Source organism: Triturus cristatus, chromosome 4_1, assembly GCF_964204655.1.
Source record: "Triturus cristatus chromosome 4_1, aTriCri1.1, whole genome shotgun sequence".
Classification (NCBI taxonomy): domain Eukaryota; kingdom Metazoa; phylum Chordata; class Amphibia; order Caudata; family Salamandridae; genus Triturus; species Triturus cristatus.
Window position 1 is genome coordinate 1,004,179,472 of NC_140585.1, and position 26,823 is coordinate 1,004,206,294.

The following is a 26,823-nucleotide window of genomic DNA, read 5'->3' on the forward strand; positions in this document are numbered from 1 at the left end:
TTTTGTGACCTCATTTTATCAATAAAATTATCTCTATAAAGATATTGTTTTTACTTACATGTAAGATATATTCATATATTTATATATTGTTATATATTATAATACATTATTACGTATACAATGTCAATCTCTTTTCATGTTACTGTTACTATTTATAAATTCACTTATTTATCTATTTATTAATCTAAATATTTATATTTCAATATTTATACATAATGATTTCTTATTTAGCTTATTTATTATGTTTATACGTTTCTATTTATCATCACAACATGTATTTTCTATTTATCCAAGATCTACTGTTTTACCAAATTGGTGTTTACTATATATTTTATTGTAAAATTTAATTAAAAATTTAAACACAAAGAGGCTTCAGAAGAAGAGAATAATTAATGGTGTCTACAGACAAGCCCAAGATCACTGGTACGGCCAACTATCCCTTTGTTTGGCCAGAGCAGTATTTCCCATGTAGAATAGTCATTGTTCAATGTAAACCTACACTATTATAGCTCAGGCTGTTATCATGCATCCTCATCCATGCATCCTCACTGTACCCTGCAGATAAGTATGAACATTTTCTATGCTGTGGCTTTGAGCCAGCATAAAACTTTCCAATCAAGATCCTAGATCTTGAACTAGATACTGTGATCTTGCCTGTAAAACTAAAAAGAGGAGTTGATGGAAACACATGTGATTATTCTGCCTGGATGTCAAATTCAGAGTAGGTCATCTGGTACCATTAAAGCATGGCTTTCATGTTGTAGAAGGTGAAAATTACATTTATGGGGGTTTATGGCACATGGGATTATATTGTAAATGATAAGAAATGCCTGCATGTTGTAGTAAAGGTGGCAAATCAGATTCTGTGTATAAATTTTACAGATAAGATGAGTCATTGGATGATTTTGGGATTGTGGTTAGAAGGGAATGAGTTGATTGAGAGTCTTATGAAAATTCTTTGTTTACCCGATGTACCGTTTTCATGCTCAGTTGATCTGAGATAAATTAGAATGTTTTGCTATGACATGATAATTGATGCATAACTGAACTGATGGAAATACAGAGGGCACATCAATTAGATATCTATTTGACTGTTCTATTGGATTTTTTTAATAGAGAAAGGCAAATTTAGCAAGCTTTTTTTCGTTCAGGTAGATCAGTGGGACTGAGGTAGTGGGGAAGATGTAAGGATGATGCAGCTTTTCCAGCATTGGATTTGCATGATATGAGCTACTGCAATCCAAATCCCATTTATAAAGCATGAAATAGACCATTCAGGAGCAACTAAGAATTAGCTCAACCTGAACTAATGAGAGTAACATAAAAATGCAGTGTAAAAGACTTTCCAAAAGGTTAAAACTTGTTGAGAGTTGTGTAATATTCCTTAGATCATCCATAAAGAATTCCACAATGAGCTAACCATCATGGAAGAAAACTTTCCTCCTGCCTTTTTCTTTGAATTTTGGGGGCATCTGGAGATGTTTTACCTGAAGATCTCAGTTTCTTTTTGGTAAGTATGATGTCACCCTCTGCTTTAGGCAATTCAGGACAGAGCCAAAAAAGTATTTTGTGTGTCATCATGATATCTGGAAGCCAGAAGTATACTGAACACGTGCATACTCTCCCCGGTAGAAGGACTGCTGTGCTGCTGTAGGACTGCCACCCCGCTGGACTGCTGCCCTGGAAGAACAGCTTTCTTGCTGTGATGACCTGCTGCCTGCTGCTCTCCTTGCCTAGGTGAGAAGGACAGGACCCACACCACTTGAACCCAGAACCAGAGTGAGTCCAAGAGCCTACTGGTTTGCCTCTTGATTGAAGACTCAGGAATATAAAATACTTCCAACTCACCTGCTACAGCACCTGGCCTCGGCCATCTGTGAGTCTGCCCTGCCAACTTATGCCAACCCAATCCTGGACCCTTGGACGTATACTGAAGCGGTAGGATCAGTAGTCCAGTAGTTATAACTAGTGATGCCTTTGAAGTGGGGGAAATTTCAAATAATGGCTTTGAAGTGCACAGGGGTCCATTCTTGCACTGGCTCCAGACTCACTACAAGGGGTTAAGCAGTCCTCTGTGTGGGGACCGGGCACAGCCTATTCGTGTGTAGGTGTGATGCTGTGCCGAGTCCCATCCTCCCAGGATGACCCATCAAGGCCCAGCAAGTCACACCTAAGTTCCCTTTATGTATGGCTGTCTAGGGGGAATGCACAAAGTCCAGCTGTCACCCACCCCAGATGTGAATTTGAGACAGATTGCAGATACACAGGGCTAAGAGCAGAAAAACCGGGGTGTTGTGGTGAGCAAAGAAATGATGGATTAAACCCAGATCTGTGACTTGGGGGGGGTGAATGTTTTATTTGTTCAGCATCCCGTCAATTATCTGTTATTTTTGTATCTTTCTGAATGAGGCATTTTTTAAATTGTAGTGATAAATTACAAAGCACTCTTCCATATGGCCTAACTAGGGCCTACCATAGGAGTGAATGATATGTAATATAAAAGGGGCGTTTAAGGCTTGGCCAGGGGTTTTAAAGGCCTGGTCGACATAACAGTGCAAAGTGCACATACAGACTCTGCAATGGCTGGCCTAAGATGTGTTTAAAGGACTATTTAAGTGGAAGACACAATTGGTGCTGCAGGTCTACTAGTTGCATTTAATTGGCAGGCCCTGGGCACAGGTAGTGCACTTGACTAGGGACTTACGTTATGTTATATTAATGATCACTTGTAGAGCATATGTCCATCAAAAAGGTCTCTTGGCGCTGAGGTAGAAAGAGGATATTACTTATCGATGTATTTATAAGCTTGTTTGAACAGCCAAGTTTTATATTTTCTTCCAAAACTCTCGTAGTTCACAGAGGACCTTATTTCAAGTAGGATAGTGTTCCACGTATGAGAAGCAGACACAGAAAACCTGGCTCCCCCCAATCTCTTTCTTTTGGTTCTGTGAACAACCAGTAGATTTAGGTGTGCCGATGTGAGCTGGTGGTTAGGAATATAGTGCTGAATTTTGGAAGACAAAGAAAGCTGGGCTTTTGCCATGGAGAAACTTGAAGATAAGGCACCCTGTTTTGAAAATGGACCTCTGAACTACCAAAAGCCAGACTGCAGATTTCTTTTCAAGAGTTTAATGTGGCAGTATCTATTCTGCTGAAATATCAGCCTTGCTGCCTGATTTTGTATTATCTGCAGTCTATGCACAAAGCCAAATGGAAGTACCAAGTATAGGGTATTGGCAAAGTCACACGGGACATTTCTAAGGCGATTTTGATTTGGATGAGTCCTTCGAAGGTAAAGAAGCTTATTGTTTTCTTTATTTTCCGAAGCTGCTGGAAGCAGGATGTGGTCACTGCACCTATATGAGGTTTCCTAGACAAATCCTCATCAATGAGGATGGAAAGACTTTTCACCACTTTGTTTGGGAGAGGAGGAGCACCCATCGCCGAAGGCCAGACAGAGGGGTTCCAAATTTGAAGTTTGTTCTTCTTCACCGCTAACCCGTTTTTATCAGAGTTCAATTTCAGTTGGTGGTTGTCCACCCAATCCTGTATATAAAGCATGGAGTTTTGGAGGTTTTTAATTCTAGTGTGTTGTCAATTGTGAAGATCAACTGCATATCATCAGCATAATTGTAGATCCTCGCCTTTCTCTGTTGAAGATAGTGTATCACGGGCCGAATATATAGATTGAAAAGGATTGGAGAAAGGAAAGAGACCTGTGGCACTCCGCATTCAAGTTGATCTTTCGGCGAGCAGAAGGGGAAGAGACGGATTGCATTTACTTATAGGTAAATAAATATGTCAACTGTGGATATTCCAATCAAAACCATGTTTAGGGGAGAGAGCACAAGCCCTTTAGCACTGGTTGGCAATGGTAAAGAGCACAGAGTCCTAAGGCCAACAAAAACAACATCAGCAAAATTGGAGACAAGCAGGCAAAACGTTTGAGAGAAGATCAACCTAAGGCTGAAAGGTCTAACATTAGTACTCATAGATCCATGACTTTATTGAGGATAGTGAAACTCCAAGTACTGGCATGCTTAGTGCTACTGTCTGAAAAATCAGAGCTGGGCATAAGTGACCTCCAGGCCATGAGGTCACTTGACAACCACATAAGTACATTGTGAGGAAGTGGGTTCTGACCCACTTAATTCTCCTAGATTGTTTTGTTTTTTCATTTCATTTATCTTTATTTCGGTCACTCAGACCATAAAAGAGTACACAAGTAAAATATAATCATAACAATAATAAAACCATTTTTCAGGTAAAATTTGAACTTTTGCAAAATTAAGATAAAACATCACATTAGTTCGTCTCCTGTAACAGTTTGAGGTGGCGCATACGAGTAAACCACATAGAAGTCAGAAATTTAGATACAGCAAAGGCGGTTGAAGCCGTAAGATCTGTCTTCAATATTCTAAATGCAGGGAGGTACTGTCTAAAGGCCAGATTTTTGAGAAGAGGGCGGAGCCAATAAATCCTTGCTCTTCGGTACATTGGACAGAAAAATATAGCATGCAAATCCGTCTCCTGAGTATGTTTGCAGAAAGGGCATAAGGCTGTATGGTCCGAGTGTGCCCAGAGTGCTGTGTACGCCCTGAGAGGGAGGGTATTATAGCGCCATTGCAGATAGAGCTTCCTTGTAAGCGGCGGGTCCATATCATTTAAAGTCAGTTCTAGATGGTAAAAATCTTTAAAAGCCAGAAATTTTGCGGTTTGAGACCCCTCCCGCACATTCATTGTGGCCTTTCGTAGGCAGTACTCATAATAAGCCTTTGAAATGAGTTTGCGTGAGACCCCGGGGCATGCATTCTCGGGGTCATGCCACAAATCAGGTCTATCTAATAGCTCACAAGTGTGTTTGATGTAGCTTAGCCATGGTATTTCTATATTCTTATAAAGACAAAGAATGTCTATCAACTCCGCTCTGTATTTGGATAGTTCCGGTGAAGACCAAATTTTACACCAGAATGTTAAGGGTTCTAGACCCAGCTCCTCTGAGATTGGTCTTAGGCCCAAATCTAGTCTAAGAGGCAAAAGAGGTGTGCTTACAGGAAGAGCTGCCAACTGCCTGAGAAAAGTATTCTCCGTTATCTGAAGCTTTTGCATTGGCGTGTGTCCCCAAATTTCTGCTCCATAGGTGACAGCCCCCCTGGCCTGCACTTTATATATGTGTATACGTGGGCCTAAGGGCCTATAGGTCAATCCTTTGGTCATCCTGGCAATTCCGCCCACCAGCTGGGTCAGTTTCATATTTGCCCTTGTTTTGTGTGGTCCCCAGGTCATGGTCTGGTTAATGACTATCCCCAGATATTCAAAGGTATATACCCTCTCTAATCTGGAAGACCCTATAGTAGGGCTCACGCGCGTAGTGGGGGGCTGGTTGAAGATCATGTATTTGGTTTTAGCAGCATTGATCTCCAAACCGTGATCCACACAAAAGCACGCGAACCCATCCAGGACCCGTTGTAGACCCATAGGGGATTTGGAGAGCAGCAGGGTATCATCCGCAAACATGATTGCGGGAACCCTGCTGCCGTCCAGTTTTGGGGCATCGATGTTGTTCAGGGCACTAAGGTGATTTATGACCCCGTTGACAAATAAACAAAAAAGGGTCGGAGCAAGGACACATCCTTGTCTAACCCCTCTGTCGAGGGGTTAGACAAGGTCCGATAATGTCCCTCCTCTTCCACATCTTACTCTGGCAAAATTTCCCCGATGCAATCTTCTCAAAATTGAGAGAATGCCATCGGGGACCCCCAGGTCAATTAACACCGCCCATAATTTATCCCTGGGCACCAGGTCAAAGGCGGCACGAAGGTCCACAAAGACTGTGTAAAGACTGCCGCCCTCGATCAGCACCGTCTTCCAGTATAGAAGATTTAAGCGGAAAATTTGGTCGGTGGTGGAAATACATTTTCGGAAGCCCGCTTGGTAGGGACTCATAATCGCCGTGTCATCAATCCATTCCTGGAGGCGATTTAAGACTAATCTGCAAAAGATCTTCTGTTGCACATCTATAAGACTAATAGGTCTGTAGTTGGCTGGGAGCAGAGGCAAACCCTTTTTAAAAATCGGGACAATCTCTGCGCCCAGCCAAGTACCTGGCATAGCCATGCCTCCCAGAATGGCATTAAAGAGGATCATAAGAAAGGGGGACCACACATCTGGTTCCTGCTTGAACAGATCACCCGGCAGGCCATCTAGGCCTGGGGCCTTTCCTGATGCGAGTCCCAAAACAGCAGCACGTACCTCCTTAAGTGTAAATGGTTCACCAGTCTCAACAGGGCGGTTAGATTGAGTAGTATTTACCCTGGCATTCTCAGGTAGTTTGTAAAGGGATTGGAAATGATCCTGCCATGCCTTAGCTGAAATATTAGGTTCTATGGCAGACATCAATTCCTCTGACCCTGTGTTGACACAGCGCCAAAATTTGCGTGAGTCCGCACAGGCCAAGAAGTTGGTGAGTTTGGTCCATTTATCGAATTCCCACTCACTTTTGGCATTAGAGGTCAGATACTTATAATCGGCAAGCACCATTGTACCAGGGAGGGCCGGGTGTTTTTCCGTTGTGCCTGATCATTTTTTTGGTTAAAAATTCGGAAAGGGTTTTAACAAGGGCCACATGTAACTGCCCCAGTTGGAAATAGGTGTCCGGAGTATAGCCTTTTGTCATAAGCGCATCAACCTTTTCAAATACGGGCACTACCTGTGCATATATGCTGGTTAGCTTATCCGGGTGGGAAGATATTTGCTCCCACTTCACTCTACGCCGGTTATTCTCAAGGACCAAGTTCTCCTGAGCTGTCTTCCTTAGTTTCTCCCTATCCACAAGACCATGATGACCATAATTTAATTCAAGGGCGTTATGATCACTATCGTCCCTGTTAGTGACCCAAAAATCTTTGATGTATGTCCAGGAAGACAAAGGGACCATAACATAGTCCAACCTTGACTCACTGCCAATCCTGTTGAAAGTGCATCTTGCCGGAATGTCAGAATTAAACCTACCATTGCAGGCCCGCAGGCCATATTTCATAGTTAAGGAGGTAATTTGTAGGGCCAGGGGGGTCCAGATTTTTTGGGCCGGAGCCTGTGGAGGTGGTATATGCCACAAAAGGTCCTCCTCTGTAGCCAAGCCTTCCATGGTGCCTATGAGAGGCTCACAGTGGCAATTAAAGTCACCTCCTATGAGATAGGGGGTGCTCTCTGTTATGGCATTCAAAACCACAGCGAGCTCCGCAATAGTAGGTGACTCCTGGGTAATATTAGTTGGCCTGGAATAAATATTAATCAACAGAAGGCTTTGGGCATTAGGCCATTCCAGCAATACAGCAAGAATGTCTGCCGTGTTAGTAGGAAATACATCAGCCCTGCAGCCCAGGTCGGTAGCTACCCATGTTGAAAGGCCGCCCGAAGGGCGCCCTCTTCCCTTCCAGGATGCATGTGATGAAAATTTTGCAAAACCCGTGTGGGTAATGTCTTCTCTTGCCCACGTCTCTTGAAGCAGACAGATGTCTTTCTGCTCAATAAAAGAACTCCACAACTGGTCATTCAATTTGTTAGCTAAACCCGCCACATTCCAGGATAAAATCCTGAGGGGGGAAGTATTTTTTTCTGTGGCGGGTGGGCTGGAGTGTATCACCTCTTTCAAGTCCATCCTCCGAAAATGGGTTAAACCATGATCGGTGGTATGAATAGTCCGCTCAGATGGTATAGAAGAGGTAAAATGAGTAATCCCTAAGCCCCCCACTCGACTAGTTTGGCTGTGCAGAGAGTGCTCCTTCTGTTTGAGAGGTACTAATTGGCTGGTAGGTACTTTACTCTTTTTTTTGGTCATCGCACCACCACCCTCTGGCACCATCGGTCAATCCACCATGTCTAGAATACTATAACGGTTGTGGGTGAAAGGGTAGTCTTGCCAGGGGCAACCTGTAGACAGGTATTCTCTACTTGTCCCTTGACCCCTACTCCCTTTTCTTCTCGGTACAAAATCCCACCCTTCCTCAACATGATCATTAGTTTTAGGGGGATAAAAGAAAGGAAGGGGAAGGGGTTGAATAGAAGACCCTGGTGTGGTGTGCGGCCAGCTGCATATATGCGAAACTGTGCGGGGGTCTCTGAAATTTATCAATACACAGTCACCCTTTATTGTTTTTTTGGTTTTTCCAAGCCACGGGAGTCTCCTCACCATGAGCACCTCGCTATTAATACCCAAAGGGAGAGGCCTATTTTTTGAGAGCCAGTAAATTACTTTGTTTTTCAGGGCCACTGCTGGCTCACTATTGGGTATTTTTAGTTCGGGAACACCCGCTTGAATAACTGTTAATGGAGCTGACTCGGGGGGCAGATTAACTAGCCTGTGTCTGGTATCATGGCCCTGCATCCGTGTTGGGGACAGTGCTAGCATGTCACGAGGGCTGGAGATGGAATTGCAAGATGGATTCATGGGCCTAGATGTTTGGGAAGAGGGTAGTCTGGGAAGGTGAGGATGAACAGACTTTTGTAAACCGCAGCCTTCCCTGGGTAAGGGTACTGACATAGAATTCATATTTGCACTAGCAACTTTAAGAGCATCCACTAGCTGGTCAATTCCCTTTTGGAGATTAGTTATGCATGATTCCAATTTTGCTAGGCGATCTATTAAAGGGGAGAGCATTTCATTCATGAGAGATTTTATGTCAAAGAGCAAGAAACTCTCCACCCGTGATGTAGTATTTAGACTAGACGATTTAATGGTCTGAGTTGGAGGTATATTCCGCCCCATAGAAGCCGCGCCCTGATGGATTGTTCCCCCCCTGGGGTTGAGCTTTGGAATCTTTGGCCTGCGCCCTCCTAAAGTTTGAGCCCTTCTTTTTCCTTTTGGGATTGCTACCTCGCGGTCCACTTGCGATGGCTGTGTGATAGGATCGGTACTATCAATAGTAAGTGCCTCCGTTGCAACAACTGGTTTACGAGTGGCTTGGCCAGTAGGGAGCCTGGGAAGTGGTAGGGGTAATATGCTAGAGTCTACTGGGATAGAAATATCGCAGTCTACAATGGATAAAGTCGAAATGTTTGAATCCACAGATGCCAGATTTCCCCCCCATATCGGGAATATCAGAATCAAGGAGTTGTGCTGGAGAGGTAGCATTTTTAAGGGGTCCCAATGACGATCTTCTGACCCAGTCTATTTCCAAAGAAATACGCCTCTCTAGCGTTGTAATATCATCAATCAGCAGGGAGCCAGCCTTTGCAAAATATAAATCCAAAGTACCTGTAGGCTTTGAGCGCACTGCGCCGTTTTGCTCCGGGTTTCTCTGACGGACATGGTGGATAGTCTATTCCGCAATCTTTGCCTGGGGACTCTCGGGAGGACAGAAGGTTGGCCCAGTCCCTGCCTCTCCCGTACTCGAACGGCCTCAAACGGCCTGCTCTTTGCCCGGTCTTCGCCCCGGGCTACGTCCCGCGCACGTCCCGCTGGCGCGTAGAGGCGGGACTGCACTATTAAGAGAGGGGGCCGGATGAGGAGGAGTCGGGAAGAGGAAACAGCTGAGATCACCACCGAGCAGCCTGGTCCTCGCAGTCCCGATTTGGTATAATCCAGGTAAAAACAGCGTCCCCCCCTAAGCAGCGTAGCGTCCTCTGCCACAGCCCAAAAGGATCCAAGGAAATAGCCCAGGCGAGTGAGAAGCAGTGACAAACCTGCAAGCGGCTCCCGCGAAGCGGGGGCCGCGAGGCGTCAAGTACCTGCTGGGGGAGGAGTCGGGAAGAGGAAACAGCTGAGATCACCACCGAGCAGCCTGGTCCTCGCAGTCCCGATTTGGTATAGTCCAGGTAAAAACAGCGTCCCCCCCTAAGCAGCGTAGCGTCCTCTGCCACAGCCCAAAAGGATCCAAGGAAATAGCCCAGGCGAGTGAGAAGCAGTGACAAGCCTGCGAGCGGCACCCTGGTTTAGGCATCTCTTCTGTGAGATCCTTTAATGGAATTTCATCCACAGTATGTTTTTGTCCAAAAAAAAATATCTTTATTTGCCAGTGCCCATCTTTTAAAATAAGGTCTGCTGCTGTACAGTTGGGGTAAAATGCCTGCATTGGTTACATGCGAACACTTGTGCACATTCGTATGCAGAGGTGTGCATTTTGAGTGAAAAAGACTGTTGTCTGGCTCAGCCTGGTATATATGCGAAAGTCCTTCTGCCACAGATGGGACCTATTATATATTGGTTATGGCCTGTATAGGACTAACAATTTAATTTGAATCTAAAAAGCGCTATTCTCGATGTGTTTTTTACTAAAGTGTGGGACTGTAGTCCTTGACTGTAATTATACTTTGGGTAAAAGCTGCACAAAATATACTTTTGGAATAGCTAAACACAGAAAAGGGATTGCTGCTGCAGGAAATAACCAGGATAGGAGACTAGGAGGAGCTAGGACAGGAAGATAGGTCCGGAGCTCTTTATAGCTTCTTGCTTTTAGAAGGAAGCAGCGGAGTCTAGATGCCAGGAGGCCCTACAATTCAAGGGCGTTATGATCACTATCGTCCCTGTTAGTGACCCAAAAATCTTTGATGTATGTCCAGGAAGACAAAGGGACCATAACATAGTCCAACCTTGACTCACTGCCAATCCTGTTGAAAGTGCATCTTGCCGGAATATCAGAATTAAACCTACCATTGCAGGCCCGCAGGCCATATTTCATAGTTAAGGAGGTAATTTGTAGGGCCAGGGGGGTCCAGATTTTTTGGGCCGGAGCCTGTGGAGGTGGTATATGCCACAAAAGGTCCTCCTCTGTAGCCAAGCCTTCCATGGTGCCTATGAGAGGCTCATAGTGGCAATTAAAGTCACCTCCTATGAGATAGGGGGTGCTCTCTGTTATGGCATTCAAAACCACAGCGAGCTCCGCAATAGTAGGTGACTCCTGGGTAATATTAGTTGGCCTGGAATAAATATTAATCAACAGAAGGCTTTGGGCATTAGGCCATTCCAGCAATACAGCAAGAATGTCTGCCGTGTTAGTAGGAAATACATCAGCCCTGCAGCCCAGGTCGGTAGCTGCCCATGTTGAAAGGCCGCCCGAAGGGCGCCCTCTTCCCTTTCAGGATGCATGTGATGAAAATTTTGCAAAACCCGTGCGGGTAATGTCTTCTCTTGCCCACGTCTCTTGAAGCAGACAGATGTCTTTCTGCTCAATAAAAGAACTCCACAACTGGTCATTCAATTTGTTAGCTAAACCCGCCACATTCCAGGATAACCTCCTGAGGGGGGAAGTATTTTTTTCTGTGGCGGGTGGGCTGGAGTGTATCACCTCTTTCAAGTCCATCCTCCGAAAATGGGTTAAACCATGATCGGTGGTATGAATAGTCCGCTCAGATGGTATAGAAGAGGTAAGATGAGTAATCCCTAAGCCCCCCACTCGACTAGTTTGGCTGTGCAGAGAGTGCTCCTTCTGTTTGAGAGGTACTAATTGGCTGGTAGGTACTTTATTCTTTTTTTTGGTCATCGCACCACCACCCTCTGGCACCATCGGTCAATCCACCATGTCTAGAATACTATAACGGTTGTGGGTTAAAGGGTAGTCTTGCCAGGGGCAACCTGTAGACAGGTATTCTCTACTTGTCCCTTGACCCCTACTCCCTTTTCTTCTCGGTACAAAATCCCACCCTTCCTCAACATGATCATTAGTTTTAGGGGGATAAAAGAAAGGAAGGGGAAGGGGTTGAATAGAAGACCCTGGTGTGGTGTGCGGCCAGCTGCATATATGCGAAACTGTGCGGGGGTCTCTGAAATTTATCAATACACAGTCACCCTTTATTGTTTTTTTGGTTTTTCCAAGCCACGGGAGTCTCCTCACCATGAGCACCTCGCTATTAATACCCAAAGGGAGAGGCCTATTTTTTGAGAGCCAGTAAATTACTTTGTTTTTCAGGGCCACTGCTGGCTCACTATTGGGTATTTTTAGTTCGGGAACACCCGCTTGAATAACTGTTAATGGAGCTGACTCGGGGGGCAGATTAACTAGCCTGTGTCTGGTATCATGGCCCTGCATCCGTGTTGGGGACAGTGCTAGCATGTCACGAGGGCTGGAGATGGAATTGCAAGATGGATTCATGGGCCTAGATGTTTGGGAAGAGGGTAGTCTGGGAAGGTGAGGATGAACAGACTTTTGTAAACCGCAGCCTTCCCTGGGTAAGGGTACTGACATAGAATTCATATTTGCACTAGCAACTTTGGGAGCATCCACTAGCTGGTCAATTCCCTTTTGGAGATTAGTTATGCATGATTCCAATTTTGCTAGGCGATCTATTAAAGGGGAGAGCATTTCATTCATGAGAGATTTTATGTCAAAGAGCGAGAAACCCTCCACCCGTGATGTAGTATTTAGACTAGACGATTTAATGGTCTGAGTTGGAGGTATATCCCGCCCCATAGAAGCCGCGCCCTGATGGATTGTTCCCCCCCTGGGGTTGAGCTTTGGAATCTTTGGCCTGCGCCCTCCTAAAGTTTGAGCCCTTCTTTTTCCTTTTGGGATTGCTACCTCCCGGTCCACTTGCGATGGCTGTGTGATAGGATCGGTACTATCAATAGTAAGTGCCTCCGTTGCAACAACTGGTTTACGAGTGGCTTGGCCAGTAGGGAGCCTGGGAAGTGGTAGGGGTAATATGCTAGAGTCTACTGGGATAGAAATATCGCAGTCTACAATGGATAAAGTCGAAATGTTTGAATCCACAGATGCCAGATTTCCCCCCCATATCGGGAATATCAGAATCAAGGAGTTGTGCTGGAGAGGTAGCATTTTTAAGGGGTCCCAATGACGATCTTCTGACCCAGTCTATTTCCAAAGAAATACGCCTCTCTAGCGTTGTAATATCATCAATCAGCAGGGAGCCAGCCTTTGCAAAATATAAATCCAAAGTACCTGTAGGCTTTGAGCGCACTGCGCCGTTTTGCTCCGGGTTTCTCTGACGGACATGGTGGATAGTCTATTCCGCAATCCTTGCCTGGGGACTCTCGGGAGGACAGAAGGTTGGCCCAGTCCCTGCCTCTCCCGTACTCGAACGGCCTCAAACGGCCCGCTCTTTGCCCGGTCTTCGCCCCGGGCTACGTCCCGCGCACGTCCCGCTGGCGCGTAGAGGCGGGACTGCACTATTAAGAGAGGGGGCCGGATGAGGAGGAGTCGGGAAGAGGAAACAGCTGAGATCACCACCGAGCAGCTTGGTCCTCGCAGTCCCGATTTGGTATAATCCAGGTAAAAACAGCGTCCCCCCCTAAGCAGCGTAGCGTCCTCTGCCACAGCCCAAAAGGATCCAAGGAAATAGCCCAGGCGAGTGAGAAGCAGTGACAAGCCTGCAAGCGGCTCCCGCGAAGCGGGGGCCGCGAGGCGTCAAGTACCTGCTGGGGGAGGAGTCGGGAAGAGGAAACAGCTGAGATAAACACCGAGCAGCCTAGTCCTCGCAGTCCCGATTTGGTATAGTCCAGGTAAAAACAGCGTCCCCCCCTAAGCAGCGTAGCGTCCTCTGCCACAGCCCAAAAGGATCCAAGGAAATAGCCCAGGCGAGTGAGAAGCAGTGACAAGCCTGCGAGCGGCACCCTGGTTTAGGCATCTCTTCTGTGAGATCCTTTAATGGAATTTCATCCACAGTATGTTTTTGTCCAAAAAAAAATATCTTTATTTGCCAGTGCCCATCTTTTAAAATAAGGTCTGCTGCTGTACAGTTGGGGTAAAATGCCTGCATTGGTTACATGCGAACACTTGTGCACATTCGTATGCAGAGGTGTGCATTTTGAGTGAAAAAGACTGTTGTCTGGCTCAGCCTGGTATATATGCGAAAGTCCTTCTGCCACAGATGGGACCTATTATATATTGGTTATGGCCTGTATAGGACTAACAATTTAATTTGAATCTAAAAAGCGCTATTCTCGATGTGTTTTTTACTAAAGTGTGGGACTGTAGTCCTTGACTGTAATTATACTTTGGGTAAAAGCTGCACAAAATATACTTTTGGAATAGCTAAACACAGAAAAGGGATTGCTGCTGCAGGAAATAACCAGGATAGGAGACTAGGAGGAGCTAGGACAGGAAGATAGGTCCGGAGCTCTTTATAGCTTCTTGCTTTTAGAAGGAAGCAGCGGAGTCTAGATGCCAGGAGGCCCTACAAAAACAATATTGGTGGATTGACGTACCACCATGAGCAAGAAAAAGTAAATCCAGTGCAAATCGGCGCATCGGGTCTGAGATCTCGTTAGATGGTCATATTGGGTAGGGTGTGCCTTCATCACAGGTGCCTCGTGGCTGGTGGCACTCATAGCAGTCAAGATATTCAACTTTGCTTCTAGTTCCAGGGGGGGTTAAAAGGCAGTGCGACCCATAGGAAACTAATTACAATGATTATCGCCTTAGAATCTTTGGGAAACAAAGGGCAGCACTATCCTCTCACCTGTTGAAATCTTTTAAGTAATCTATTTAAATAAGTTGTAATTTTTAACATTTAGTGCACTTCAGATTGGGCTTGAAACAGTGATGAATGTTTATCGCGAGCTAGTAAATATGTTGGATCATGATACCATTACAAATGTGTTTTTGCTGAAAACATATGGTTTTTAATATAATATGATGCACATTTACAATTACATTTGAATGTGATTTACAACAAACTGGTGGTCTTATCATTGCAAATGTTTCTACCAAATACAATGTTCAATAGTGAAGTATAAAGTTAAAATATAGTTTAGGGAACACAAATCTGCTCACATAGTGAGAGGCTTTTTGCTTCTCCAAACACACATGATATATTGCAGATTGCTCAAGCTTGTCTTTTCATTTTTTATGGGGCAGGTGGGGTTTGAGCATAAAGATCATTTTGACTGTAACCTGAGGGCAGATAATTTAATAAGAGAATGATGCTAATCATTTTTTATTAATGCATTTTCTGAACAGAGAACTTAGTGAAAGACCACACAGATATTATTGAACCTTTAAAGAACGAATTGTGGTGCAGGATCAGTAATGCACCCATTGACACATCACCTGTGTTTTCAGTAACTAAATGTGTGCATGTATGTTGTGTTAAGCATCAAATGTGCAAATAAACATCAGAGAAGAAATAACATATTTTCCTAATGTGAGAAATTGTTGATTGAGGGGGGTGTGAGACCTTCTTAGGCAAAAGCCATAATCCTAGTCAAGGTAAACCACAAAAGTCACCAAATTAACTTGTGCTTCACCCTCTGGCAGTTTGCTACAAAAGCAGTCAGGCTTAACTTAAAGGCAATATGTAAAGGATTTATGCAGCACTTAAACTGCAATAACGTAAAAATATAACACAAGAAAAATCCCACAATAATTAAGAAAGATAGAGTACAATTTAATTAATTATTTGACAACAAAACAACAAAACTCCAATCAGTAGAACCAGAGATATGCAATTTCAAAGACTTAAGATAAGTATAGTGCCCTAAAACACAATGCGCTGCTTGCGGTTATCTTGTTGTGCAAGTGCGAAAGTCATGAGTTCAGCTTGACCGCAATAGAGCCTAGGCCAGATACAGGGCCCAGGTTAGTCCCACTGAAAAAGTTACTTTCTCAAAATTAGGTGCACAGAGTCCAGTTCGAGGTGGAGGAGACTACATGAAGCAGGGAGAGCGTCACAGATTGTCGCTGTGTCAGCGCGTAGAGCAGAACTCATTTTGCGTTCCAAATCATGAGCGTTGGATGACATAACCAAAAGTTTCCCAAGCTTATTTAGCCCCCACTTGATTCAGGAATCAAAATCATTACTTATACAAACTAAAACAATTTTAGCAGTGCATAACATGGCCACAGTTTTAAACAGAAGGAGTTCTCTAGTGTATCTCAATTGTCCAAAGTCCTAGGATTAAGCATGTAAAGGGGTTGTACCAACTAATAAACTGAACAAAGACAAGGCACCTAATTGTACAAGGCAAGGTATATTGTTATTGTATGTGTAAAATGGTCCAGCCTTGCTGATAAAATTGACCCAACCTCTGAGTACGAACTTTCTAAAAGTGGCATTTTCAGAACTGCGACTTTACCACTAAATATGGTTTTAAATTACAGTTCATTTAAGTGTAAACATGACATTTCTTCATGCTCCCAATGAAATATTATCTCTTATTAAATGTAATAAGGTAACCCAATGTTATCACCTGGGAGTGGTAGGCCTTACAGTAGTGTAAAACAGAGTTAGGAGTTTTCCACAAGCAGGACTTGTAAATCTTAAAAGTACATGTTAAACTTTTTTCAAATACAGTGCACCATGCCCTATGGGCTGTTTACGGCCTACCCTATGAGTGACTTATATTTATCAAAAGGGAAGGTTTCAGCCTGGCAAAAGATTTATTTTGCCAGGTCGAACTGGCTGTTTAAAACTGCACACAGTGCCTCAATACCCTCTTGGGTGATAAGCCGCAATATACAAATAGGAGAGGAATGATTGAGCAGGCTGGGCATTGTGGAAAGTCATCACTGTAGCACAAAGATCCTGTCTGGCATTGTGGGTGGACATTGCTGGAGGTTTCATGTTCATGGTCACAGCGGGGCTTTCAATGCTGTAGTGTGAAGAGCAGATTTGGTGGTGTACTCGTCTCTGACAGTCGCTGTAGTGCGAATAGTTGGGTCCACCAGAGCTTTGCATTGGCGGTGATCACGGTCGGCAAGATATCAGTGTGGATGGGCCCATTCACAGTTGCAAAAAGCCCAAAACTCCGGATTGCTCCATCTTCAGAACAGGAGTGCACTCTGCCAGTCAAGGGTCCAAGAACTTGGGAGGCACCTCTTGCAGACACCAGCAGGGCGCAGTCAGAGCCAGGGCAGATCCAGACAGATCCAGTTGCAGCAGGTCAGGCGGACAGTTGTAGGGAGGTCTCTTGAGCTTGTTAAATCCCTGAAGCTCTGAGCAAGATAATAAGAAGCTGACTCTTGGAGTCACTTCAGGTATGCCTGGGTTAGAGGGAGCAAGTCCAGTCTTCCTTCTCATACAGCAGGGCAGGCATCAGGCAGAAGTGCAGTCCTCTGGCAGAACGGCAGTCCTTCTTCTTGTAGACTTCACAGGTACAGGAGTGTTATGAAGAGTGGGTTTCTGGGTCCAATATTCATACCTGGTGCCATCTTTGAAGTGGGAGAAACGTCTAACCATCTAAACTTTCCCCCACATCTGGTTCTGGAATTTCCTTATTTTGTCTTCCTAGGCTCCAATATGTCTTTGGTGAGAAAAGGCTAGTGTAAAGTTTTTTGTGAATGCAGGCGGCAACCCCTATTGACGTGCAAGTGTGGTAGGAGACAACTCCACTCCCTCCCATCATTTAAGATGGCCCATCTTGCGAACACCCATACCCCCCTTTGTGACACTGTCTGGGAAGAATACACAGAGGCCAACTGCCAACTACACCTAGTCATGTGACCCATTTAGTGGTGGGATAAAAGAGGGCAAAGATCCAGGATATGCAGAAAGACAGGGATACTCATAATTGCGGGTGGCTGAATTCCACTAGGCATTAATTGCTTTTTTCCTTTTTTTTTCTTTTTTTTACAAGGATAACATATTTTTTATTTATAGTCTTACAGTAAAGGCAAGCCTAAACTTGCAAGACAATTCTTGGGCAGTATGCACAACATACTTTTCATTTCCATGGAATGGACTTTAACATTAACAAAGACAAATCTACATTGTGTACACTATTTCATTAAATGCCAATAAATGGAAGGAGAAAAAAATTACAAAGGGACAAATACAAGACCCCCACCCCTGCACCTCACAAAATACAATGTCTGGCTCCAATACCAAGTAGCTTTTTGATTTCTTGCAGCATGTTTCTCTGTAGCGCCATGGAGAAAGCTGCTTGAACTAAGTGAATCCACACATGCTACACGAGACTGGCACTACTCGGCAATCAGTACCAAATACACTGCTCTTGGTGTACGAACATACAAAAGTCAGGCTGGCTATATCTTTTAGAAATGCACAAAAGGATATTTGATCATAACCTTATGAATCAGTACAGGATTACATGCCTACATCATCGACTGAGTGAGTTTGTGGAGTTTAGACTTCAGTAGCAGGACATAAATGTCAAAACATTATCACTCATCACAAGATACAAAAATACAGCCCTCCACGCACAAGCCAGAATCCCTCCTAGATGGTCCGTAGGCGACAGCAGATATCTCCAAAATAAATAAAAACTTCACCCCATTTCAGAACGGGTGTGAAGCGAACTTGGGGGCATATTATCAAGCCCTGCGATATAATTATCGCCGCTTTAGCGGCAGAAAACTGCCGCTAAAACGGCGATAATGGGCTTGATAATATGCTCTATGGAATTCCAATTGAAGCCCATGTTAAATGTGAAGGACATCTAACATGGACTTCAATTGGAATTCCATAGAGAATATTATCGGGAAACATCGTTTACAACGCGGGGATTACATCGCGATGCCATTACATCGCGGTTTTTACAACGCAAGTCGTTACAACGACTTGCGCTAGATGGCGCTCTAGGACAAGGAATAGTATAATTTACTATCCAACACCTTCCCTACTGTACGTAGACTGGAGTTGGAATAGTAAATTATACTACTCCTAAGTCCTATTCCTTGTCCTAGAGCGCTATCTAGCGCAAGTCGTTGTAACGACTTGCGTTGTCAAAACCGCAATGTAGTGTACCGCAATGTAAATGTATGCGTTGTAACGTCATACATCCCATATTATCAAGCCCATTATCGCCGTTTTAGCGGCAGTTTTCTGCCGCTAAAGCGGCGATTATTTTATCGCCTGGCTTGATAATATGCCCCTTGGATTTCTCACCTCCAATCCATTTTAGATCCTTTAAAAGACTGATTTTTTGTTGCCATTTTCCAAACATTAGTGCTTTTTATGAACAGAAGGAATGAAAAATACATTTGCTTAAATCAGTCTTGCCATCTGCCCTGCCAACCACCTTCCCCCAACGTGTAGTTGTCATAAATAAAAAAAATAATAATAAAATAAAAAAGCAGGTTTATGTTTAAAACAAGTCTTCTTCAAGCCTTCCTGCTCACAAATTCACAAATACCTTTGCTGTGAAGTTCCTCCTCTGTAAAGAGATGGAGCACCTAGATACTATCGATTGATATGGGCTTTATTGGCCGATAAGGCAATGTGCTAACATCTGTGCTCACTCAGAGGCAACTAGTTTAGTTCTTGGTACAAAAGCTGCCAAGTTGGAAAATATTCCTTAAAAATGAACACAGGTGGTTGAGAAGAGAACATGGGGGAAAAATAAGAGATGCAGTCCAAAGTCTCTAATAAAAAGGGGAAAAAAGTCCTTTACAGCTAGGAAAGGGATGGGGGATACACCGACAAACAGAAAAACAGAAAAATACCCTGGGCCCATTCAGTCACTTTATTGCCACACCATGTTCAGCTGGCATCAATTCTGAGCTTCTTTCTGCTTTGGGGTTCTTCAGAGTCAGATTCGGAACTGGAGTCTGAGCCCCCATCAAAGGCAGAGATGGTGCTGCCCTTTGTGTTGGTGCACAGGCCATTTCCAGTGGACGAATAATTGGCCTGAATCTGAGCACTCAAACTCACTTTCTCCAGTGCACGTACTTGCTGCTCCAATAGTGCATTTTGTCTCTTCAGGTCATCAATGTCTTGCTGATGAGTGTGGTTTTTCCTTCGCATATACTGAATATACTCTGTGGCTATGTCCAAGATTTGGGCATGGGAAGCCAATGCACTAGCCTTCTCTCCTTGAAGTCGCGTAAACTGTGAAAGCGATCTTTGATGTGGTCCCTGCGCTTGCATTTCAGTGCATTGTGGTGTGCCTGTTTGTCGGCCTCGGAGTGGAAGGTCTGCGGATCTTCGTCGCTCTCCACCTCGATGTCATAATTATCGCTCATGGTCTCATCCGCCAGGGACAGATACGGGTGCGGGGCTGGAGGAGGACAGACAGGGCCTCCGACCGCACAGGAGACCAGAGGAGGAGCAGCAGAGAGCCAGAGCGCAGCAGCGAGCAACGGACACAGCAGCACACGTGACTCTCAGCAGCAGCAGCACCATATCGTCAGGGCACGACCGAGGTCTGAGCACGCACGGCCCGCTGGGAACTGTGGTACACAGGGGCGATACATAAACCAGGCATTAATTGCTTGTTGTAAAATTACCTCACTAATGGATGCCTTTCTTTTCTTGGGCAAAGTTCTATGTATATATGTCTATGGCATTTCTATAGTGTTAAACTAGCCAAAAGGCAGTGGAGCTCTGTACACAATCATAGACAATCAAAAAGTCAATGAATGATAGGAGAAATAGCTATGTTATGAACAGTTAGTGCATTGTCGTGTGAAGTTCTTTAAGGAGGTGAGTCCCTAACTCTTAAATGAATTGCTGGTCCTGATGCATGCAGGTCTATTATTCCAGATCTTGGCTGACAGATGGAAAAGGCCTGTTGCCATGTCTTGTTTCCTATGTTTTTACGAGTGGCCCAGTATTTTGATGTATTAATTACCGCATGGATTAAAATCAACACTGGTGTGTTAGAAATTTATTGGATGCAAAACTTATTGCATAGTCCCAGTTTTTGGTGAAAAACAAGCAGATTTTGTTGCTTTTCTAACCAAAGTCTGAATATCATAGTGTAAAACTGGCATTTTCCCCTTGTTAAATTCCAGCAGGCTTGGCCTGCCGAAATTTAATGAATGACATGATTATTATTGCATGGTAATCACCGGGTGCAATAAACATCACACTACTTGCAAATGCAATGTAAAAGGAACGCAATTTAATGGGCCACACATAGTGAGCCCAAGGTCTGCAGTTTGATAGTGTCCTGGCTGCATGTGTGCCGACAATCATCAGAGATGTCAAAATTGTCTGCACAATAAGTGGGGGTGCTGATGGCTTTGTAAATGATACTCTATAACTAATTTTTTTCCTAAGTGCTATTGAGAGAGGACACAAGCTTACAATCATGTCAGGAGGTGAACAAGGTGACATAGAGCTGCACTTTTCATAAATTATAGATTTTAAAGGGTAGTTAAGTCCTGAACAGGTAGCCTGTTACAATGCTTTTCTCTTACTTTGAGGTGATATATGAAACCCAGAGGCCCTGGTGTCAATGTCACTTGTCTAGCAGGTTATGTGTGTGCACTCATGATTCCAAGAAAGGGTTTTAGTTTAGCTATGTCTTAAAATGCAGCACTGTTTTGGTCTCAACCAGAAAGCCTGCACAAATAAAATTTGAGACTGAGTTGGTCCTCTTTATATAGTACATAGAATGTATATTTGCATAAGGGGAAAATTAACTTATCCTCTACTCTCTTGGAAGGATGAAAATGTATCGGTCAAGCACATTCCCTCCAATAAATCATAAGTCATGCAAATGTGATCTGTTCCTTGTCCGGAGTGGCAGTATCGTGCTCTGCCCTTTTCTAGTTCCACCAAAGCAAGTTGACCACTGCTCAGAATAAGATTATACTTTTCTGCTCATATTTTGGTTAGTCTGTGAGCAAGGATGGGGTTGAGGCTCAGCTCAGTCTTCCTCAACCTGATCGGCTATTGAGGGAGGTAGTCCATTGCAGTATGGGTACCATAGTGGCACCATTCCAACCACTGGTTTAATCACTGATTTGCATCATCCCTCTTTGCTTATGTTTACTTCCCCAGTGGTAACATTTATAAACCACCAAGGTGTCAGCAAACACACTGCTTTACAAGGTCTTGGCTTTTTTGTTGACCAGGAATTGTATTCACAATTTACATAAAAAGTGGGGCAATGCTCTATTATATTTTTGAGGATATATTGCTATATTATATTTTTAGAAATATATGTCTGTTTATTTTGAATAACCTTAAAGATAACAGTTCTAGGAATGATAATGCATCAACAGTAGGCATCACTTGTTGCCACAAAATGTACCACAAAATTGATTTTTTTTTCTGTAGCCATTGACAAAAATATTTAGGCCTCATTTAGAGTTTGGCAGACAGAGTATGTACCTCAGGCATGTCCGAGTACTACACTACCACCATGCAGAGAGTACTCCGCTCATGGAATTTAGAGATGTCCACCGGCCCATCAGAAATCTCTTGCATTGGCAGGAAATGCCATCACAGCGGATCCTGTCTATTCATTGAAAGTTTGGCAGAGTGCTACGTCAACATGACAAAGCTGTATGGTAAACCGTCAATATTTGTCTTTTATTTTCAAAATCATAATCCAAACGTAGCAGTTTTCTTTATTTAAAGCAAAAAAACAAAAAACAATGACCCCCTCACCATGGGAACTTTTTTGAATGTGAGGGTCATTTACAGATTTTCACCGCCCCTTATTTCCAGGTTTTAGCTAGGGGTGATGGACTGTGAAAACAGGCCATTTGACCTCCCACTCTACATCAGGTGGGCAGTCAATTGGCCAAACCTCCGGCAGCTCATACATTGGAAGTGTATTTCATCAGTGGGGATGAAGTAGTCTTCTCCGGTGATATACTTCAGTGCCACCCAACTCTAAATGAATAATCTCATTCTTATCTGCCCTATACGTTGATGGGTTGAATGCTTCAATTAGAAGCCATGGCTGATTTGATCCAGTGGAAATAAACATTTTGTATTGAATTAATGTTTATGATACATGTGCAACTAGCAAAAGAAACATTATGATGACACAAACTATCAAACCTGATAATTCTTTATATTTAACTCAGTGGTGTAGAGGATCAGGCCTTACAGCTAGAGCTGTCGACCTTGAAGCTGGGGAACCAGTTTCAAGTCTCAACAATAACGCTCAACATCCTGTGATACTGGGCAAATCACTGAATCTCCCCGTGCCTAACAAAAATGAATGTGTCCATCTGTAATGAAACTGGTGCTCATATAAAGCGCTCTGATACCCAATGTCTCGGGTTTAGTTCGCCCTATATAAAACTCTAATAAAAAAATATCAGCACTTACCTTGTAAAATAGTAATGAGTAATGACAATAGCTTGTCCTTCATATAGCGTTCATTACAGCACTTCTACTATTGTAACACGGTAATCAGTTATGTGCTGAAAAACGGACTATTTTCAGTGATTAGACATTTCCACACTGGAAATCATGCTGTCGTTATTTTCTAGAATTCAATTAATTCAAGTTAAAAGTTCTCTATCCTATACACACGATCACTGGGGCTGCAAAAACTAAAACAAAACACACTACAATTTCAACAAGATTCTGAGCTCTTCCATGCCACACCAGATTCCCCAACAAGCTTTCAAGTAGGTTAACATGGAGGTACTACCTCGAATTCACAGACTGTGGAGCATTCTGTGGTGCACAACATATTAACAGGCATTTCAGGAGGAAGGTCCTGAAAACATTTCAACATGCCTAAAAGTGCCTCACACAAAAATGGATAGCGACAGAAAGATACTAAACCCTGGCACAACCTAAAGAAATTAAGCTCTAGACATATGTTGATACAGACTCTTGCACATCTAGAGGACTTATAGTAACCAGTAAAAAATGCACAAAACTCCTTAAAAATATTTAAATGCTAAAATATATATTCAACTTGTCATAGATCATGTAAGTCATTCATGGTTTTGAAATGTAAAACACAGTCTGGCTACATGGTTTTAAAAAACAATAACACAGCTACAGCACAGCTAAACATATTAACTTTGAATTGTAAATATATATATATATATTTAAAATTAATTGAAGTGAAAAAAATGAATAGGCTGATGAAGGATTTGACAAATATGAAAATAGTCAGCTTAGCATGTGGATTCGAGCCAGGCCATCTTCAAATTTCACTGATCTTTAGTACATCTGGACCAGGCTCAGGTGTCAGAGGGGTAAATTAAGCTGTTAGAGCTCCACTAATGACAGGAAGAATCAATAATCCTAATATAAAGTTTTCCCTCAGAGACAGCTGGTCTGGGATATTTTGGCAGGATTTACAAACTGAGGCTAATGAGTGCCACGCGGAAAGCATGGTTTTTTAAATGAAATGCATTCTTGCAGAAATATGTAGTAGAAAGCAGGCATTCCGTGTGATTAGATTTGAGAATATTGTGTATTCACATTACTGCTGTACTCTTCAAAGGAAATCTTAGAAGCGAATTATCAGTGTACTGAAATGGCTGAAACACAGAGAGGACAGCAAGCTATTTGTGAATATTTTTACTGTTAAAACCCAATACAACAATAACTTCATATAGTGAAAGGTAAGTCAATTTCCTTGGCCACAGCAAAAATTGAGACATAAAAGAACTAGAAACATGGGACTGTTAAATGTGTGCTTCGGGTACACAGAGAGGCTCAGGCTCTCACATTCAATGGCATGTGGCCCAATCGTATATGGTCTGCCCTCTCCAGGGAACTGTGTTGGCATTTTTTGGTAAAACCATATTACAGAAACCAAAATGTGAATGGTGTGGTGTGGTGAATGTTTTTTAGATTAGTAACTGTCAATATGGGGATTGCATTTCACACAGAGAATCTGAGCAACATCAAATAGACAATGAGAGAGAAGCTCAAGTTGTTTATGATGATACTCAGAAAACCAAGGTGAAAAACATCTGCTTTATTCACAGTTACCCCATCTACAGTATTGTTGTGTGTGCCCATCCCCATTTCATTTCTCCTAGAGGAGTCATGAGTTGGACCATATGCAAAACTGCCTCAGCACCTTGCCCTGCCATCTTATACCTTGTGTTTTTCACCCCTTCCTGCCCACCATTCAACACTCCATCTCTAACCCATCCAGATTAAAACAGAAATATTTATACCTGACATACTGCCACCCTGAACGGCATTATCCGCATTGCCCATCTCACCCTGACATCAAAAAATAGAACCTGAAATCCTGCTATCTACCCCACTGGAGTGTTGTGTAAATAAAGAATGGTGGAACTCTTTTTGCTCCTGATGGACTCCTGTAGACCTGTGATGTAAGCGTTGGAGAGTAATGAAGTGAATGCAGGTTTAAAATGTTCAGTTCTTGCTTACACGCTGCAGAATAAAGAAGTATATAACTACTCTCTGTGTGTGGCATAGTCATTGGCGAGTGCCCAGGGTGGGTAGGACACTGCAACTGGCGACGAGTAGTGGTAAATAACCTATAGACAGTGCTCTCCCAGAGCGTTTGCTGTGGTCCAGGAAACTGCTTGTGGGTGCTATGTGTGATGCAGTCAAAGTGCAGAATTGACGCTGGCGCCTGTGGAGTCTCAGCGCAAAGCAAGCCTGTGTAAAGCTTTCGAGGATAAAGAAAACATCATTGCAAATCTACGCATTGGTGGCTGTGAATCAATTGAAAAGGCCTCAAACAGAGGTACCATGCTATTACACAAATTAATGTTATACATCATACAGAATGACAGTGCTAAAGCAGGATGCAATCAGGTTTTGTAAAGCATTCTATTGTGATAATCCAGTGCAAGTCTAGCTGTAATTTGATATGCTATGAAGCAGAGGTCAACTAGGTGTTTACGAAGCGACATGTAAGCGCAAAGCCAATTGAATATCATTACATTATCTGCTTATTAAATCATTCGAACATGAGAAGACTTGTCTACATACTGAAACAACTAAAGAGAGTCCTCACACCATAGCCTGCTGTGAAGTGGCCCAAGGGGGCGGGCCGGGGTTGTGATTGGGGGTTGTCTATAAATGAAGCAGCCCACCACCAAAGCTGCAGAGTGGGGGCTCAGAAATGGAGACGGAACTACTCCCCTGACAAAAAAGAAACTTATCTAGCTCAATTTAAGGAACACAAAAAATCCATTCAAATTACTAAGGCCTCTTATTTCTCCTCAAAGATCCTGAGCTCTACTAATAGATCAAAGGAAATCTTCACAATTGTTAATGAGCTGTCCAACCGCGACAAAGTCACAATCAAACCCATACCTTTCCAAGCACTCTGTAAATCCTTGAACACTTTTTGTATCGAGAAAAATTATTATGATTAAAGCCAGAATTCCTGCCAGCCGTAATTATGAGGCACCACCAAGAATGCAGAGAAACCCCTGTTCCCTTCATCAATCACAGGGCTGTGTCCCTAGAGCCTTCAAAAAAGCGATCATAGTCCCCCTTCTAAAGAAAACCTAGGGCAGACCCTCTGATCCCAGTTAACTACTGCACCCCTCCTTGCTTCCCTACCTAGCGAAGGTATTGGAATCCCACGTGGCAAAATGCCTCTGTTCATTCATTGAACAGTCTCAATACCTTGACCCCCACCAAGCAGGGTTCCGCCCTTCCCATTCAACTGAAGCAGTAATACTGACCGTGCTAGACAAACTTCAGAAGGAAGCCGACAAGGGCCCTCCCCATGCTCTGATGCTTTTAGATCTCTCCGCTGCATTTGACACAGTCAACCATGGTATTTTAGTGGACAGTGTCAGGGATGCAGGACTCCATGGTTCGGCTCTCAGCTGGATTATGTCCTTCCTGGAGGACCGTTCCCAGTCTGTTCACCTCTCCCACTTCACTGCGACTAATATGAAGTCAACATGCAGAGTACCACAGGGATCTTCATTATCCCGCCAACTGTTCAACCTGTATTTACTCCCTTTGAGTCTGTCCTTAAGAGAAAGAAATGTGAGCACATTCAATTAAGCAGATGACCTGCAATTAATATTTACCATTAACAACTTGCCCGATTCTATGTCTCAATTTCAAACCACCATGCTGCACATCCGTAATTGGATGAACAGCAACCACCTAAAGTTAAATCTGGGCAAAACCGAGCCGATCCTGATAGGGGATGCTTGAAATCCATGGAGCTCACTCATCTAGTCGGCTCTCCCCCAACCCCATCCTCCTCAGCTAAGAGTCTCAGGGTCAGAATCAATTGCGACCTATCCA

General features: G+C 43.5%; 1 protein-coding gene and 1 pseudogene across 4 annotated transcripts in view; one reads left to right on the forward strand and one right to left on the reverse strand.

Annotated features, from left to right (window-relative positions):
• The window catches only part of MGAT4C (MGAT4 family member C), a 1,156,917-nt gene that overhangs the window by 322,917 nt on the left and 807,177 nt on the right, over positions 1–26,823 (forward strand). The gene's annotated exons all lie outside the window — the stretch shown is intronic.
• On the reverse strand, positions 19,396–20,022 carry LOC146855965 (protein max pseudogene; annotated as a pseudogene).